This window comes from Salminus brasiliensis, chromosome 1, assembly GCF_030463535.1.
Source record: "Salminus brasiliensis chromosome 1, fSalBra1.hap2, whole genome shotgun sequence".
Lineage (NCBI taxonomy): Eukaryota > Metazoa > Chordata > Actinopteri > Characiformes > Bryconidae > Salminus > Salminus brasiliensis.
Genome location: NC_132878.1, coordinates 34,192,576 through 34,211,718, shown reverse-complemented (window position 1 = coordinate 34,211,718; position 19,143 = coordinate 34,192,576). Strand labels below are relative to the sequence as shown.

Sequence of the window (19,143 nt, the reverse complement as noted above, 5' to 3'; positions counted from 1 at the left end):
CTAAATTTAAAAGCTGATAGCTACACAAGAGCTATTTGATAATAGAGTGATTTATAATCTCAATAATTGATTATTAATTCTAAATAGTTGTTTGTTGCAGCCCTACACTACATAATGGTTATTTGAAAAAAAAAATTAACTGACATTAAATTATAAAAACAGCCTATTACTAAAAGAGCTTTGGATCAATATCAGGCAGTACTGTAGTAGTAGTGTATTCAATGTAAAAAGCTCTGCTCGAGTTCAGGGACCAAAAACTGGACCAAAACATCCCTATAAATATTAAATTTCACTCTTTTTGCTTTGGGTTAGTATGGGCCAGTCCGGGTCAGGTTTGAATAGAATGTTCTCGTGCTGAATTAGAGTTCAGAGCTCAATTTTAAGCCCAATTAAACTGTTAAGGAGATATAAAGGTCTTGCGGCCATTTAACAGCTGACATCTGAAACATCTTATTTCCGCCTCTATAGAGAAAGATATAGAGAAGGATAAAGAGAGAGTGTGAGAAAGGTAGATAGATGGATAAAGAAGTCCATGCAAAAAAAAAAAAGGTATTGTCTGCATTTGACCAGAACAATAACCCCTTTGTGCTCCTGTCCAACCTGCTGCGAGTGTGTGTGTGTGTAGTGGTTGCCATGTGGTGCTGCTTTAGCTTATTTGACTGGCTCCAAATCAAAGCATTCCTCATCTTTTCCTCATCTGAATTGGTGGAAAGTTTGAGTAGAAAGCCTTTGAATTTTGTTTATACCTTTTATGCCCTTTTCAGTCAGTTGTATACGGGGCTGATCTATGGCAACAGGTTGTGATGTGGACGAGTGCATTTGGTCTTAGACTGCGTCACATTGACTATTGCTTTGTATCTATTAGGCTGAGGCTCTGTTTGTGAATGGTCCATGCCACTGTGAAACCTTCAGACCTCCCCACCATTTATTACTCTACTTTGATGGACCAGAATCTTGTCCTACCAGAAACCTGCCCATTTTGCTGGATCACCAGGCCTTCTAACAGGTGAATTTGTCTACTTTAAAGCACCAGTTGCTGACACAGGTGTTCAAATGCAGAATCAGCCTGTGTAATCTCCCTAAAAAAAAAACTCTGCCAGTAGAAAAGGACACACTGGAGCAGCTGCACATGAGCCCAAGGTCACCATGCTCAATCCCAAGCATGGGCTATTGGGGTATAAAGCCGTCCAGTATTAGGCTGTAGAGTTCCTTGGAGTGAAGACGCTCCATGCACTACCAGTACTAGTGTTCTGACCTCACTAATGCTTTCATAGCTGAATTCAAACAGTTCCTCATAGCAATGTTCTCAAATCTATTGGAAAACCTTCCTTGAAGAGCAAAGACAGTCACTGCATCAACGGGGGTCAGACTTGTTTTTAAAACCTCTGCTTTTGGAAGAAACATTGGATGAGCAAGTCATATAGTAGATCATACAGTACATAGGTCATATTTGGTCATCAGCTGTGTTTCTGGTTAACAGTCTTTGATGACGTTTTGTCAATTCACTTAGCATATAAATATGTTCAATGATGTCCACATGTCCAGATATTACCATTGCAACACACTGTGGGAGTGGTATCTCATATAACTGTCACTGGACACAGGCCTACGCTCCACTGATAGCTATATAAAAGCTAGGTGTATGTAACATTAACTTAATACTGAGGCTACTGGTAGCGAACTCTCAGCTGTACCACACATGTGTGTCTATGTACATGCAGACCTTGGATTGTAGGATTGACATAATCCATAATTGTAGTTCTGTTAAGTGCAACTGAGATTCTTCAGTTGATTAGTAGGTTTCAGGACATAACATCATCATACATGGTTGAAGAAACCTGTGTTTTGCCCTGGATGATGACCTCTGAGGACTAAAACTGCAGCACCCAGCAGTAACTAACCCATTGCAGAGGACAGCAACCAACTCATTGCAGAGGACAGCAAGTCAAACACACTAAATAAGCAGTTTGTCTTATTATCAGACATGTGTGTATTTGTGTGTTTGCTCCCTTTTCTGTTTCTTTCCCTGCCCTGTTAGGATCAGACGTCTTGTGTCATTTACAGTAATAGTGGCTTTAGAGATGACCCTTTGACACTGACGCATGTTTAATTAAGGCTTGGTAAAGCTGACCTGAAAGCTGAGAACCTTACAGACAGCATCAGACAGCAACTCCATTTATATTCATTATATACATTGACATTATAACAGCATTATATTACTGGACCCATTACATTATTATTGTGTTTACCTATTTGCAAATGGGAGAAAACTGCAGTTCTAGATAATGTCGGTTTATGTCACCTCTTAGACAGGGCCATAAATATTTTTTTTAAACAGATGGTCAATCTTTATGACTTTTACGATCTAGGCAGTTGCAAGATGTATTCTGTCCCTGCAGCCACTGACCCTTAACCTCTAGGCTCTCAGCATCTCCAGAAAATCTGCATACCTGGTACAGTCAGGACAATGAGATCATACTACATTTTCATGTTATTGTTATATGTTATATCATCATGTATTGTACATGTTAACAAATGTACAATAAATGATAACATTCAACATTCAAAATAGAATTTGTCATACATGCTGTCTTATTAAGGATGAATTTGGGGATTTGATCGCATTCATTGCAAATCAAGTAAACACAACAACTTCAGTAAGGCATCACTTTATTAACAGAGGAACTGTAATAGTGACAGAAAATACAAATAGACAAAAACAAAAAGTTGTAATTGTGAGCTAAAATGTCAGGATTATAACAGGCCTGTGAGCAGGTGCACTGTGTCTGGCCTGTTTGGGTCAGGGAAACAGGATGTACATGCCGCTGTTTGTGCTGTGGCAAAAGAAATTCATCAGCATTGTGCGATTGTTGCTTCTCGGAGCTGACACGTAATCCTTACACACACACATTCAGAGCAGGTCCACAGTGGACAAGACTGGACTGAACCAGACCTCACCAGCCAAAGTCATTCTGTAAGGAACACATTCTTTCTCTCTCTCTCTCTTTCTCTCTCTCTCTCTCTCTCTCTCTCTCTCTCTCTCTCTCTCTCTCTTCCTCAGCAGCTCAGTAGCTAAAGTAACAGTGGTGAGCTCACTCAGCTTGTTTTTTTATGACCTCAGTCCTTCATACCCTTGAAGTCCCTTTGCTCTGATTTATAACGGAGTCCGATGTAAACAGGTCGCTTTGTTCGAGCGAGTCTGGCCAGCCACTTTTGTCTTTCTTTGCCAGATCCTGATTATAGTTATGGTTATAGCTTGCGGAACCCAGTTACAGGATGTGTGACTCACTGTGGCTTACAGCTGCCATTTAGAACCATGTTAATGATGCACCTTGAAAGTTATTAAAAACTATAATCTCCTGTGGTTTATTGTGTGTATAGTCCTTGTTATGCACGTAGGTGATTAGGAACAAAGCTCCCCTTTGCTACGGTTAGATGTTTCTTTGTTAAATATTCTTTGGAAAGCGTCCGTGTATATACATCTAGAAAAAGTTGCGGTAACAATATATACACTATATTGGGACACACCCCTTAACCACTGAGTTCAGGTGTTGCATTCAGTCCCATTGCAACAGGTCAGTAAAACCAAGCCCTTAGCCATGCAGTCTGCCTTTACTCACATTAGTAAAGGAATGGGTGGTTCTAAAAAGCTCACCAAATCCCAGCATGGTACTGAAATAGGATGCCATTGGTGAAATTTCTTTCCTCCTAGATTTTCCACCATCAGCTGTCAGTGGGATTACTGAAAAGTGGCATCTAGCATTTAGATGCACACCACAGCAAAGACCAAGTAAAGTTGCAGAGCAGGGATGCCGAGTGCTGAGGAGCATAGTGCATAAAAGAGTTCCAGACCTGCTGTTAGAGCTGCAAAGGGGGGACCAACTATATATTAATGCCTATGGATTTAGAATGGGATGTCACAAAAGCTTCTGTAGGTGTAATGTGTAGGTGTCCCTATACTTTTGTCCATATAATATATGTGTACATATACAGGTTTCTGTAAATGGGGTATGAATTGTCCATGAAAAGCAGTAGGAAAAAGACCTAGCGGATCATGTGCTTATTGGGTTATAGTTTTTGGCCTAGATAAACTGCTTAGACGGCATACAGAACAGGTTCCACACAGAAGCACTGCATCTTACCACAGTGCAGAGTCCAGCAGTCTTGCAAACAGCTCACTAGTTTTCTGCCCATCCAAGCTAATAGGATCAGAGTGTCCATGTATGTGTGTGTTACCAATACATTAGCAGTAAAATCATGCTAATGTAATGGTAAAACTATAGCAATCATAAGTGTGGTATCCCATAAGATACCACAGCAAAAGCACTAGAGTCCAAGTCAAAACAGAGTCCAGGAGAGGACAAGACTTGGTAGTAATCAAGTCAAAGTCAAGACTATTAGAGGCTAGTCTGATTAAGGACAGAGGCCATGACATATCAAGGTTTGGTAGTAGTGAAGTCCAAGTCCGAGTCCAGCAGAGGACAAGACTGAGTTAAGACCAAGACTCATTAATTAAATAGTAATCAAGTCAAGGTCAACACGGAGACCATGACATATCAAGATTTGGTGGTAGCCAAGTCCATGTCAAGACTAAGACCAGGAAAGGACAAGACTGAGTAAAGACCAAGTATTGGTAGTCCATGTCAAGACAGACTGCAAGACTGATAGTCACGTCCAGGTCGAGACACTGACCAGAGTCGGTTTTACGTATGAACTCCTGGTAATGTCCAGAAAATCAGGTCTAGACATTATCCTGAGTTATCTGGACCCTTTCTCACTTGTAGCCTATTTTCCGTCTCCATCACATTCCCACACTAAATGCTCTGCGTGATTTAGGCAAGGGCCACTTGTAACGTCCAGAAAAGTTCTGTGTTGCTGTGCATGTCTGAAAGGGGCTGAGGAGAGGACAAGACTTAGTAGTCAGAAAGTCCAAGTCAAGACTGAATACTAAAGAAGACCAAGACTGTGTAGTAGTTGAGTCCAAGTCAAGACTAAGACTAAGTCAAGACTTCTGATTTCTGACTTTCTGATACTGTAAGCCATACTGATCAAAATCTAAATATAAAATATATCACACATGTTTATTTTTTTTAATTAAATTCTGAATAACTTAAGACTTTAAAATTAGAATATCATGAAAAATGTATGAAAAAAATGAAAATTGAAAATGTAATGAATGAATATAATATACTTTTACAGTTTTAGAATAGAATTACTGAATTAAATAAACCTTTTCATGATATTCTAATTTTATGACCAGCACCCATATATGTTTATAAAATGTATTTCTTATTTGACCACATTTTCTACCCAGTTTGGAATTCCACTAAAGGGGTTTAACTAGCACGTCTCCTCCAACACATGTGACGCCATCTACACTTCATGGCACGCTATCTCGATTTATATTAAATATTTTTAGAATACCCACCATTACCAACTACCATATTAAAACAGAGAGGGGCCTCATGTTGTGTTCCCCAGCATATCTTCTGGAGATGGGGAGTGCAAAGCTTGGTCAAGTTTTTCATGTTTGGCACATTATTGCTAATATTGTCAATGATATTGCTAAAAGCCAGGTCAGTATTGGCTGATATTATCATCCAACTGACATATCAGTCAGGCCACACTGGAGGCTGTGTGAATGCTCTCTAACCCTTGGATGACTCAGCGGTGTTTGGTTGTGTTTGTAGAACATTGTGTCTAATTGGCTAAAATGCTTCTGTTTCCACAGTGAGAGATGATTCTGCGTGTGTGTGTCTGTGTGTGAGAGAGAAAGAGAGGGAGAGAAGCTTAGAAACAGCAGGCCTTAACAACAGCAGGCACCATTTGAGATGTTTAATCTTCATTTTAATGAGGGAGAAATTATTCTCAGTGTCATCTTAGCCATAGAGCGACCAGGGTCAGTTCGGTCTACAGTTCTACAGCACACACTCTTCCTCTTTCTCTCTCTCTCTCTCTCTCTCTCTCTCTCTCTCTCTCTCTCTCTCTCTCTCTCTCACTCACTCTCTGTCGCATTGTCACTTCTTCCGACTGGTAGAAAATCACACAATGGCAGAATTATTTAAGTAACAAAAAATGAACTTTGCCTTCACCAGATGCTCATGAATCAGAAGTATTAGCCAGAAACATATTGTTGTATTGTTTGTATTTAGCTGTTCTCAAGGGTGTGGGCGAGTGAGTGTATCTATGTGTGATATCATTGTAATTCTTCTGAGAGATACTTCAACTCCTTCAGTATTACATCTGTGATATTACAATGCAGGCACTCTTTAATTATGGTAATTATGGCATTTGCAAACAACCAGCACCAATCAGCAGCTCACTCCAGCACGGGCCTGTTATGCTCCTCGCACCTCCTAGCTCTAGTCTTATTAGTAGATCATGCAACAACATGAATACCGTCACCATATTTCTGTATTTCTGTATGAGTTTGTTCAAAATATCATGAACCCAGCGCCACAAAATCGAATCATGGGTATCGGTCCACCCCTGTTGAGTACCAGAAAAGTTCTGCTCGAAAGGGAAATCACAATGTACTGTGGTACAGTCGTACCTTTTTAAATATGAAGCAGACTGAAAAATCTATATTAAACATACTGAAGGACTGAATATACCAGTTAACAGTTGATGTTTGAGCAAATGAATAAAATGTTTTTTTTAGTTTGGTGGTTTTCGGTGTCTAATTAGTGGAATTTAGTGGTAAGTACAAGAACAAAACAAGTATTTATTTTTTATAATACTCAGCACATACCTTAGTAATGCTTAAAGGTGCCATAGAATGGAGTTGTCCAGTATTTTACCTTATTTGATAAGTACATGTTTGATAAGTGCATAAATAGTACATGCATAGTACATGCATGTTTTACACATCCATTCACAGCACTGTTATGTCATCGTGGCATAGGGTAATGTAGTGTAGCATATCATAGCTGTGTATTTAATGCTATTACAACAACACTGCAATTACTCCCAGTTGTTCTCACCAGAAAGTGTTCTTGTCCTTTATCTCAGCACATTGTGCCGTTAGCTAGCAAAGGAGATTGTAGCTGGGATAGCTTTTAGCTTATCACCTGCATTTGACTGTTTGGATGTGTGGTTAGCTCCAGTCTGAGGTAGTTTAGTTTGTTTTTAAGGTGAACTAACACAGAAGACAGAAGAGATGATAAAAGCAAAATGGCTGGGGTTAGCTTTTAGCCAAGTACGGGTACCCACTTGCTTCCCCAGCCTTAGCTTAGCTTAAAGAAATTTCATTTGGGGCAGGAGAAGCATACGGTCATGAGGCCTGTTTCGCATAGCAAACCATATTCCCATAACTGACTCCCTGAAATGACTCAAGACCGTTCCATAACAGTGTAGCAATTTTCGAATTGGCCTGTTTTCCAGCTCTTGCTTTGGTTCTGTTTCATTTTCAGTGAAGAGAACAGTGTGAGATTTACGATCTGTCACTTCCATGTATCAAATTCTCCTTATTCAACTATGAATTAACTATGAATTAACTATCAACTATAAATACAGTTTTGTGTTTTAGGGCCCCTTTAAGTACATTTACAAAGTACAGCTGTTGGTAGACTGCTCCTATTGGAAAGATAACTTTTAGAGATACAAATCCAGTTTTTAATGATGTTGATATGCTCAGGATGTGTCGGATTTCTTGTCTGATATTATCTTGTCCTCTGACACACCATGAAGGAGGCAAAAATGAAAGAATAAGTGGGGCTAGTCATATATCAACCATGAAATTATGGCACTGCAAACCGCTCCTTATTCCTTAGCAGTAATTAAACGATCATTGATTACGTTGGTTCCGCGATGCAAAACAACATCATCTCCTGTTTGGCTTCCCCCGTACCCTCTGGACCTCATGGACTATTTTCTTCTCTTTTCTCTCGGGAATACCACACGTCTAATGAGTCCTGCGTGATTACTGTCGGGATACCACCTTGTAGTGCGAGCGTGCTTGTGTATGTTTGTTTTTCCATCTACATATTACTGCCTTGCTCATATCCAGCACCTGCTCCCCTTTCTACCTAGACGCTAAACCTAACCGTTATTAAAGAAAGCAGGAGAACAGCACAAAGCAGAGGTGGACAATATGACAACAATTTAAAACAAGGTATTTTACAATATGATGGACAATACTTAGCATGATATTTTGTGAAGTGCATCATCAGTGTACAGATTTGCCACAGTATTCAAACCATGGGCAAAACAAAAAACAGACAAAAATGGAGATGTTTTTCATTGGATAGCAGAGATATGAATATCAATATCTGATAAACAATCTATGTAGATTTTGATTTAGTGCTCTGGAGACTAATTGTTAGCAAGTCTTGTCCTTAGGACTGAAATTGTATCGAGCTGGACATGTGCATCTTTGTGCTACAATCTGCATGGTGCAAATTTCAACATCAACAAATAATCGCTCTCATGCAACAACCTTGTATCTCCAATAATAACCTCAATTATGATTAATGAATGATTATATAAGCTGCTTTAGTTGCTCAGGTGGCTCGTTTTTTAATTGTCCCCCATGTTGCTTCCATGTCCTAGACGAGGAGGGGGGGTGGGGGCTGACCCACACGCTGTATTTAAAGGGGACAGTACATGAACACACAGTACAAAAAGTACTAACAGAATTGAACAAATATCATTTGAAAAATAATGGATAATAATTCGGTTCATTTTCAATGACTTGCCCAGCACTAATCTCCATTTTTGGTTTTCACGTTTTTGACGTAGTTTAAATGTCGTGATGTATAGACCAATAAAAATGCTCCAAAAAGTCTTTTCCACTGAAAGTTATGAAGTTTTTTTTTTTCTTTGCCTGGCAAGATGCCATTTTGGAGATACAATATTTTTGCATAAACACAAGGCTCATAGTCGAGCACTGCTAATTGTGTACCGTGTTGCATCGAGATGCTACCTTCTCGTCTCAGATTTTGTGGATCAGTAAACAGCCCACAATATCATTATTGGCCTTCAGTCACTTCATTATTCTCATAAATTGTTCCTATATTATCTTTATGAAGTGGATTTTCGCATTTTCTTCCAACACTGCCCACGAAAAGCTCAGAGAAGCTTAATTTATCCCAAAACCGATCGCACACCATCGTATCGCCCACCCCTAATCTGAAGTCTTTGAATTAACAAAGCGTCTGCCAGTGCATTGGTTATGTGCTTATTGTGTCTGAGCTCTTGCATGGGAGAAATATGTAGGTGTGGATTATGAAGCTAATGAGAACAGCTTGTATTCAGAAAGAGACTCTAAGTCACCATGCACTAAAGAGCAAGCCAGACCCAGGTTTCACATGTTTGAGACGCTTTATGAACACCACCATTAATTCCTGACCTAATAGACAGTTGAGTCCACTGGTAGGGCCAAGTTTATTTCTGCCATCACAGAAACGCATGTCTTCCATTGAAGAGTGGACTGTGTTACTGCCATGATTTTATTCTTCTGGGGTGCCAGTTAGCCCTTATAAATTAAATCTTATTTTCAAGAAGTAAATCTTTGAAAACATAAATTTAACCTGTCAAAAAAAGAGATGTTCTTGTTCAGCAGCTTTGATTTTATCACAGAATTGTACTCAGTACTCAGTGCTTTTAAAGTCATTCCTCCGGTTCAGAGCCGCTGGTGCTCACACTGGTATCCATTTGGGAATGTAGGTGAAGGGTGGCCACTTTCTAAGTGTTTCTGTGAAGCTATGTCTGTGTGTGTGTGTGTTAAATGTTGGGTTCTTTATTCTGGCTGTGTGTGGATGTTTGGGCCTGATCCAGCCACAGTTGCAAATACCTGACCCATTTCCTGAGTGGGCCAGAAAAACAGCTCACTGTGAGGCCAGAACTCGGTAGCGGTAGTGGCAGCTCAGACGCTCGGTGCCCCAGTTCCAGTGGAACAGGCAATCCGCTGAGGCCCAAGCCCACTCACGGATATAAAACCAGTAGGGGCTGTTCATGTTATGGCTACCTGGAGAGTTGAGAGTATTCAGAATGGTTGACGTGTTTAGCTCAGATGAATGAGCCGTCTTTTTTATTTACCATTTCCCCAACAACTGTTAAGTTTGCATGCTGTGTCCAAGTTGGTTTATAGGTGGAAAATGGGTTCCCTCAACTAACCCTCAATTAATTTTTCATTTGGAGTGCCAGTAGTTACTGTTGCAGCTTCCATTCCAGCATTGACATCTGTTTAAAAGTGAGAGTCAGAAAGACACTCAGTATTGTGACCGTTAGCAAGGTAGTCAATATGGCATTAGGGTATTAGTGCAGGCAGGATGGCAGTAGCAGTTAAAGGACAGAAAGTCAGTAAAGCAGTAGGGAAGTCAATAACGTTGTCAGTAGGCCAGTAGGGTTTGAAAGCAGTCAATGAGGCAGTCTTATTAATGCAGCCAGTAAACCAGTAAGACAGTCCGTAAAGCAGTAAGACTGACTGAAAGGCGTGCTGTAAGTTGGTAGGGCAGTCAATAAGGCTAAAAGGTAGCCAGAAAGACTGTGAGTACCATGGCCAGTAAGGCAGTCTGTAAGGCAGCCAATAGGCATTAAGGCATTCTGTTAAGTGGTTGGCAAGGCACTCTATAAGGTAGTCTGTAAAGTGGGTAAAGTCATGTCTAAGGCAATTTGTAAGGCAGTCAGTGAATCAGACTGTTAATAATTAAAGCAGTCATTGAGGACAGTTTAAGGCACTTTATAAGGCAGTCTATAAAGTGGTCAGTAAGACGGTCTGTAAAGGAGTAAAGCCATTTGTAGGACAGTCAGTGGACAGTAAGACATTAAGGCAGCCAGAAGAGACAATATTTAAGGCTGTAACGGCTGTCTGTAAGGCACTAAGGTGATTTGTAAGTATGTCAGTTGGTAGGCAGTGAACCAGGCTGTAAACCAATAAAGCAGTCAGTTAAAACAGTCTTTAAGGCAATAACAAGTCAAGTCAAGTCAAGTCAAGTCAAATTTATTTGTATAGCGCTTTTTACAACTGTTGTCGTCACAAAGCAGCTTTACATAATTATTACTTAATAAAGAACAGAGACAGAGAAGAAAGAAGAAATAACATGAAGCGTCAAAGACCCCCGTGAGCAAGCCAACGGCGACAGTGGCAAGGAAAAACTCCCTCAGAGCTGGAGGAAGAAACCTTGGGAGGAACCAAGACTCACAAGGGGGACCCATCCTCCTCTGGCCAGACTGTTTTAAACATTAATGATAAAAATTACCAAACCAGGTACAACAGAAAGTTAATAGTTGTGATATTAATAGTGTCAGACAGGCACGAGTCCATCTAGGTTTCAGCACGGCCACCAAACAGGCAGCAGCGGCTGGCGGGTGAGCCATGGGTGGTGGCGGGTTGGGGGGGACCCGCTGGCTGGACTGGTAGGTGGCAGCTGGTTAGATGCAGGTAGAGGGGACCTCAGCGGGCAATCTTCCTGCAGATCGGGCTGGGTGGCCATTTACTCGGGGAAGGTAAAGAGAGAGAAGTTAGTTCTAAGAGGAATTTTATGGAGTGCAGAGAATGTTGATCATCAGCATCTGGGTATGTCTGATGACTCCGGCAGGTCTGATTATCACAGCATAATTAAAAGGAGAGAGCCAGAAGGTAACACGGACACGGGCGTACCCTGAGAACACCAGCATCTATCTGCTCCACCGTCAACAAACCTGAGTGATCGCGTGTAAGCAGCGAGACGACAGCTCCAGCATCTCAGAGTACTACAATTCCCTGGGTCCGCGAACCCCTGGACCTGCAGCCCTTATCTAAGAAACATTAATTACCAAAAGCTAAACTAAACATATAAGTTTTCAGTTTAGATTTAAAGATTGAGACTGTGTCTGAGTCCCGAACATTATCTGGAAGGTTATTCCAGAGCTGGGGGGCTTTATAGGAAAAGGCTCTTCCCCCTGCTGAGGTTTTCAGAATTTTGGGAACGCGTAAGAGGCCAGCACCCTGAGATCTAAGTAGTCTTGATGGTTCGTAATATACTATAAGATCCTGCAGGTACTCAGGAGCGAGGCCATGTAGGGCTTTATATGTTAATAAAAGAATTTTGTATTCAATACGGAATTTAACTGGGAGCCAATGAAGTGCTGATAGAACTGGACTGATATGGTCAAACTTTCTAGTTTTAGTAAGGACCCTGGCTGCAGCATTTTGCACCAGCTGAAGTTTATTGAGGTTCCTGCTGGAACAACCTGACAGTAACGCATTACAGTAATCTAGCCTTGAGGTAATAAAAGCATGTACTAGCTTTTCTGCGTCTTGTAGTGATAAGGAGTTTCTTAGTTTGGAGATGTTCCTAAGCTGCATAAAGGCTGTTCTACTAATATTAGCTATATGTTGCTCAAATGATAAATCTGAGTCGAATGTGACGCCAAGATTTTTAGCTGCTAAACCAGGAATGATGGGAGAATCTGCCAAGTCTAACATTAAGTCTGATAGTTTATTTCTAGAGTCTTTTGGACCTAAAAGGAGAACTTCGGTTTTGTCACTGTTAAGGAGAAGGAAGTTATGTGACATCCAGAGTTTTATATCCTTTACACAGTCCTCCATTTTCTGTAGTCTAAATTTATCGTCAGGTTTGGCTGATATATAGAGCTGTGTGTCATCTGCATAGAAGTGGAAATTAACGCCATGTCTGCTTATAACTGAGCCCAGTGGTAACATGTATAATGTAAATAATAGTGGTCCTAAAATTGAGCCTTGCGGAACTCCATATCTTACTTCTGTGTAGTTTGAAGATAAATCATTTATCTTTACAAATTGGAAGCGTCCCGTTAGATATGATTGGAACCATGATAGGGCTGTCCCTGTGATTCCAACCATTTTCTCTAATCTTTCTAGTAATATAGAATGATCTATTGTATCAAAGGCTGCACTAAGGTCTAGTAGGACTAATAAAGATACGTAGCCTTGATCAGAGGCAAGAAGGAGATCATTCGTAATCTTCACTAGGGCTGTCTCTGTGCTGTGATTGAGTCTAAATCCAGACTGGAATTTCTCATACATGTCATTTTTACTCAGGTATAAGCAGAGTTGTTGGGCCACAGCTTTTTCTAATATCTTAGATACGAATGTTAAGTTTGAGATGGGTCTATAATTAGATAATACGCTAGGATCAAGATTTGGTTTTTTGATTAAAGGTTTTATAACTGCTATTTTAAGGGTTTGGGGTACATGCCCAAGGCTAAGGGATGAATTTACAATTGTTAAAAGAGGTCCGATTATAATTGGGAGAATTTCTTTTAGCAATTTAGAGGGAATCGGGTCGAGTGTACATGTTGTACAATTAGCTGAGGGTACAATTAGCTGAGGGTACAATTAGCTGAGGACAAGAGTCTGTACGGAAGTAAGACGATTTGTAAGACAGTAAGGTGTGCAGGGAAACAGACTGTAAACCTTTTAAGGCATTCTGTAAGGACATTTGTAATATAATTCGGTATTAAAGACATTAAGGCTGTCTGTAAGGTAGTAGGGTGGTTTATAAGGCAGTCAGTGGGAGTTCTGTGAAACAGGCTGTTGATCAATAAAGCAATCAGGTAAAACCGCCTTTGGGGCAATGACGTCAGAGTCTGTAAGACAGTAAAGCAGGCGGTGAAATGTGTTGTAAATCATTAAAGCAGTCAGTAAAATTGTTCATTCGAAGGCATTCTGGAAAGGAGTAAGGCAGTCTTTAACAAAAATAAGTTTGTAAAGCAGTCAGTGGGCAGTCAGTGAAACAGGCTGTAAACAATTAAAGACGTCAGTAAAGACAGTCAGTTTTTAAGGCAGTCTGTGAGGGAGTAAGAATCTAGGGCAGTGGGCTGTCTGTAAAGGAGTAAGGTGCTTTGTAAGGCAGTCAATAGGTAGTCTGTGAAGTAGTCAGTAAACACAGTCAGTCTTTAAGGCAGTCTGCATTGGAGTAAGGTGATTTTTTAGACAGTAAGGCAGGCAGTGAAACAAGCTGTGAACCGTTAAAGAAGTCAGTAAACACAGTCAGTCTTTAAGGCAGTCTGTACTGGAGTAAGGTGATTTTTAAGACAGTAAGGCAGGCAGTGAAACAAGCTGTGAACCATTAAAGAAGTCAGTAAACAGTCAGTCTTTAAAGCAGTCTGTATGGGAGTAAGGTGATTTTTTAGACAGTAAGGCAGGCAGTGAAACAAGCTGTGAACCATTAAAGAAGTCAGTAAACACATTCAGTCTTTAAGGCAGTCTGTACTGGAGTAAGGTGATTTTTAAGACAGTAAGGCAGGCAGTGAAACAAGCTGTGAACCGTTAAAGAAGTCAGTAAACACAGTCAGTCTTTAAGGCAGTCTGTGTGGGAGTAAGGTGATTTTTTTAGACAGTAAGGCAGGCAGTGAAACAAGCTGTGAACCGTTAAAGAAGTCAGTAAACACAGTCAGTCTTTAAGGCAGTCTGTATGGGAGTAAGGTGATTTTTTAGACAGTAAGGCAGGCAGTGAAACAAGCTGTGAACCATTAAAGAAGTCAGTAAACACAGTCAGTCTTTAAAGCAGTCTGTACTGGAGTAAGGTGATTTTTTAGACAGTAAGGCAGGCAGTGAAACAAGCTGTGAACCATTAAAGAAGTCAGTAAACACAGTCAGTCTTTAAAGCAGTCTGTACTGGAGTAAGGTGATTGTTTAGACAGTAAGGCAGGCAGTGAAACAAGCTGTGAACCGTTAAAGAAGTCAGTAAACACAGTCAGTCTTTAAGGCAGTCTGTATGGGAGTAAGGTGATTTTTTAGACAGTAAGGCAGGCAGTGAAACAAGCTGTGAACCATTAAAGAAGTCAGTAAACACAGTCGGTCTTTAAGGCAGTCTGCATTGGAGTAAGGTGATTGTTTAGACAGTAAGGCAGGCAGTGAAACAAGCTGTGAACCATTAAAGAAGTCAGTAAACACAGTCAGTCTTTAAAGCAGTCTGTACTGGAGTAAGGTGATTGTTTAGACAGTAAGGCAGGCAGTGAAACAAGCTGTGAACCATTAAAGAAGTCAGTAAACACAGTCAGTCTTTAAAGCAGTCTGTACTGGAGTAAGGTGATTGTTTAGACAGTAAGGCAGGCAGTGAAACAAGCTGTGAACCGTTAAAGAAGTCAGTAAACACAGTCAGTCTTTAAAGCAGTCTGTACTGGAGTAAGCCATTGGGTTAAGACAGAATCTAAGGCAGTAGGGCTGTCTGCATGGCTTTTAAGGCCGCCAGGGGGTAGTGTGTAAACCAATAAAGCAGTCAGGTAAACAGTCTTTAAGGCAATAACGGACTCTGTAAAGGAGTGAGGTGGTTTATAAGGCAGTCAGACTCCTGTCCTTTATTTCACAGTCAGAACCGAGAAGAGCCAGAGGTGCTTCATGTTTATGGATAAGGCAGTTTGAAGTGTTCAGAGTGTTTATATCTGTGTGTGTGCCTGTGTGCCTCTGCCTGTATATGTGTGTGTGTGTGTGTGTATGTGTGTGTGTGTCTACGCTGAGTCATTCTCTCAGCATGGTAAATTTCCCCTGGGACGGCAGCCATTTTATTCTCTCTGATTATCTCTCTCTCTCTCCCTCTCGCTCGCTCATTCCTCCTCCTACCCAGTTACCTACTTTTATTTTTTTGTACATTTGTTACAGTTTGTCTTGTCTGTGTGTGTGTTTTAGAGAGAGAGCGAGCGAGAGAGAGAGATAATGTAAATCCAGGGGCTCCAGAACACAATAGTGTGTCATAGCCACAGGATTTAGCAGCGATTGGGCCACATACTAACTCCAATAATCTCTCTTTCCCCCTCCAACTCTCCTCTCCCCCCCCCCCCTGCTTGTGTCCTTCACCCTTTCCTCCCTTCTCTCTTCTTCACACACACACACTCGCTTTCTGCCTGTGTCTAAATCAGAGGGCGACATTAAGCAGCCTCACAGTGGAATAATAAGCTTAGGCTGTGTGTGCTTTGGTTTAGTGTACGCTGTTAATGCTAGGAGTATCATATTGATATTCATACAATACCATAAATCAGCGACAGTAGTATAAATCCAGAATGATCATGTCCCTTATGTACTGCACATATATGGACCTCTATGTAATGTCTCATGTAATTCCCTACATACTATTGTGTCCCGTGTGTATAATATTTATATACAGTGCCTTGCAAAAGTATTCTTTTCAACCTTTTGCCACATTTCAGGCTTCAAACATAAAGACATGAAATTGTCATTTTTTTGTGAAGAATCAACAACAACTTTTTTTAGACATGAAAACTGAAAAGTGGGGCGTGCAAAATTATTCAGAATTATTTTTATTTCTTAAAAACGTTTAAAATATCCAATACATTTCGTTCCACTTCACAATTGTGTCCCACTTGATGTTGATTCTTCACAAAAAATTACAATTTTATATCTTTATGTTTGAAGCTTGAAATGTGCCAAAAGGTTGAAAAGTTTAAGGGGGCCGAATACTTTTGCAAGGCACTGTATAAGTACACATTTGTAATAATGTGCATATGTATATAAGCAACAGAGTTATCGTGAAATGACAGCACGGCTGAAGGTGAGTATCGTATTTCATCACAGATATGCTGTATTTCACTGTACCCACCACCTTAAGTGTTCTGTTGCTTTTATTCAACAGTTTAGAAAATAAATAAATAACACAGCTCCTTATCAAGCAGCTTGTTGCTTCGTCACAGTAATGAACTCCACTCTCTTACTGCACAGCCTGTAGATCTTTCTCCAGCTCCTTACACAGACCACCTTATTAAGCCCTGCTTCCTGCTCACAGTTTTTCTTCTGCGGTTGTTTGTTGTTAATCCTTAATCCTTAATCCTTATTTTCTTTTGTCCAGGACATTTACAACTTGGTTTAAGAGCATTCAGCGAGTGATATGGAGAAATATCAGCAGGGTTAGAACTAGGATTGGGTTCACTACTGATTTTCCAGATTGATTTGATTCTGATTCACAAGGTCCCAATTCAATTCGATTCCCAATTCGATTCAATTCAATTTAAGTGCCTAAAGTGTTTCACAGTACTATACACTACGATTCGTGATATTTCTTGACATATCCATTTCCTTAAGCCATTGCTGTTCGTATGTGAATTATGTGTTTTCCTGTAATCCATATGTTCTTCAAGCTTGTCTGAGCAGAACTCATCAAACTCATCAGCCTAAAAAGTGAGTCGTACTTATCATGTTATCATATTATCGTATTAAAACCTTCTTATCGTCTGAGCTTCTTTTAAGGAAACAAAAGGCAATTCAAATTCCAACCAAATGGTGGCGAGTATGGTAATTTTAAAGATTGTTTCAAGCTTATACTAACTGATATCGGATCATTCAAATGAAGATCAGAAATGAATCAGAAAATCAATTTTCTAAACGCTTCTCCACCAATCAGAATTTTAAGACCACCAATATCAGAATTTTAAGACCACCCCTGGGCCCAGCTCGGCTCATCATATCATCTCCATTTACCAAAAAGTAGCACTTTGTAGTAGTAGAAAAAACCGACATTGCAATATTTCTTTGTTCTGGGATATTAAAAATACAGTCATTTTTACCTGATTTCTCCAGAGGTCAATGATCCAAGCTGGAGCTTTCTGCCTCCATCGATGGAGCTTTTCTTTAAAGTGATTAAAGCTATTCCCAGGTGGTTGCTAGGGTGTTGCCAAGTGGTTTATATGGGATTGCTATGCTGTTGTTAAGCAGTTGCAGGCATATACCAGGTGGTTGCTATGGGATTGCTATGCTGTTGTTAAGCAGTTGCAGGCATATACCAGGTGGTTGCTATGGGATTGCTATGCTGTTGCTATACTGTTGCTAAGCAGTGTCTGTTAAAGTGTTGCAAAGCAGTTCTTGTGGTATTCCATGTAGTTTCTATGGGGTTGCTAAGCAGTACTGTTTGATGTTCCAAATGGATGCAAATGTGTTGCTAGGCAGTTTGGTTTTTGTATTCCAGTCATTTTCACCTGAATTCTCCAGAAGTCAACGATTCAACATGTCATGATATTAATAATGTCTTGTGTGTATCAGTGATTGGACATGAGGACATGTCAAAATGTGTATCAAGCAAGTTGCCGATTGATGTGTGTGAATTTAATTAGCTTTTCTGCAATTCCAGACTCTCTGCACACTGTGCTAGCCTCCTTTCACCCTGTTCCTCAATGACCCCACAGGACCACCACAGAGCACACTGTATTATTTGGGGGGTGGGTCATTCTCAGCACTGCAGTGACACTTGGTGACTTGGTAATGGCAGGTTATTGCCTGGTGTGGTGGTATGAGTGCATTGGACGCAGCAGAACTACTGGAGTTGCTGCAGGTCTTGTGGGGTGTTCACAGTATGCAGTGGTCAGCAATTACCAAAAGTGTTCCAAGGAAGGACAACCTGTGAACCGGCAACAGGGTCATGGGCACCTATGCTCATTGAGGCCCCATCTCTCAACTTACAGGACTTACACAACGTAAAGGACCTGCTTCTAATGTTAGACTTGGTGCCAGATACCACAGGGTGCTTTCATAGGTGGTACTAATGTTCTGGCAGATGGGTGTGTATACACAGAAGGCTTCGCTATAGAGGATTTGCCTTTATCATTTTATGTCAAGTTAGCAAGGTCTGCAGAGGTCAGCTGATAGAAGGCTGTTTCAGTGTCTGATAGTGTTGTGAGCTGACCTGAAGTCAGTGTTGGTGCTGTAATCTCTTCAGCTGGACACGCTGAATAATGCAGAGGCATCAGATCAGTTTCACACAGAGCGCAGCTTTACTGAGCTGAAAGCACACGAGCATCGATCCTGCAGGGTGGAGAGTTCACAACATCTGTGTGTGTGTGTGTGTGTGTGTGTGTGTGTTTGTGAGCTCGGTATAGGGTTACATAAGCATACTGCTGCAGTATTGTTACAGGTTCAGTAATCTCCATTAGTGGAGCAGTGTGGGGATGGATTGGCCATAAAATAAGGCAAATGGCTAAATCTAAAAAAATTAAGAGGCAGAAGATAAAATGGAGTGGCCTTTAGTACTGTGAAACACTTTAAGCACTTAAGAGAATAGAATTTAAAAATCTGTTATAAAATCCTGTTATCTGTATAGTGCACCAACATTACAGTAAAAAAATATGTATATATAATATTTTATTTAGTTTTTTTTATTTTCATCTGTAACATTTCCAACTGAATTAAAAAGGAAAGGTGCTCAAGGCAAAGTTTGGGCACCTCACACCCTGCAA

General features: G+C 40.5%; 1 protein-coding gene across 3 annotated transcripts in view; it reads left to right on the top strand.

Annotated features, from left to right (window-relative positions):
- Positions 1–19,143, top strand: part of cdk19 (cyclin dependent kinase 19) — an 84,569-nt gene that overhangs the window by 20,278 nt on the left and 45,148 nt on the right. The window lies entirely within an intron of this gene.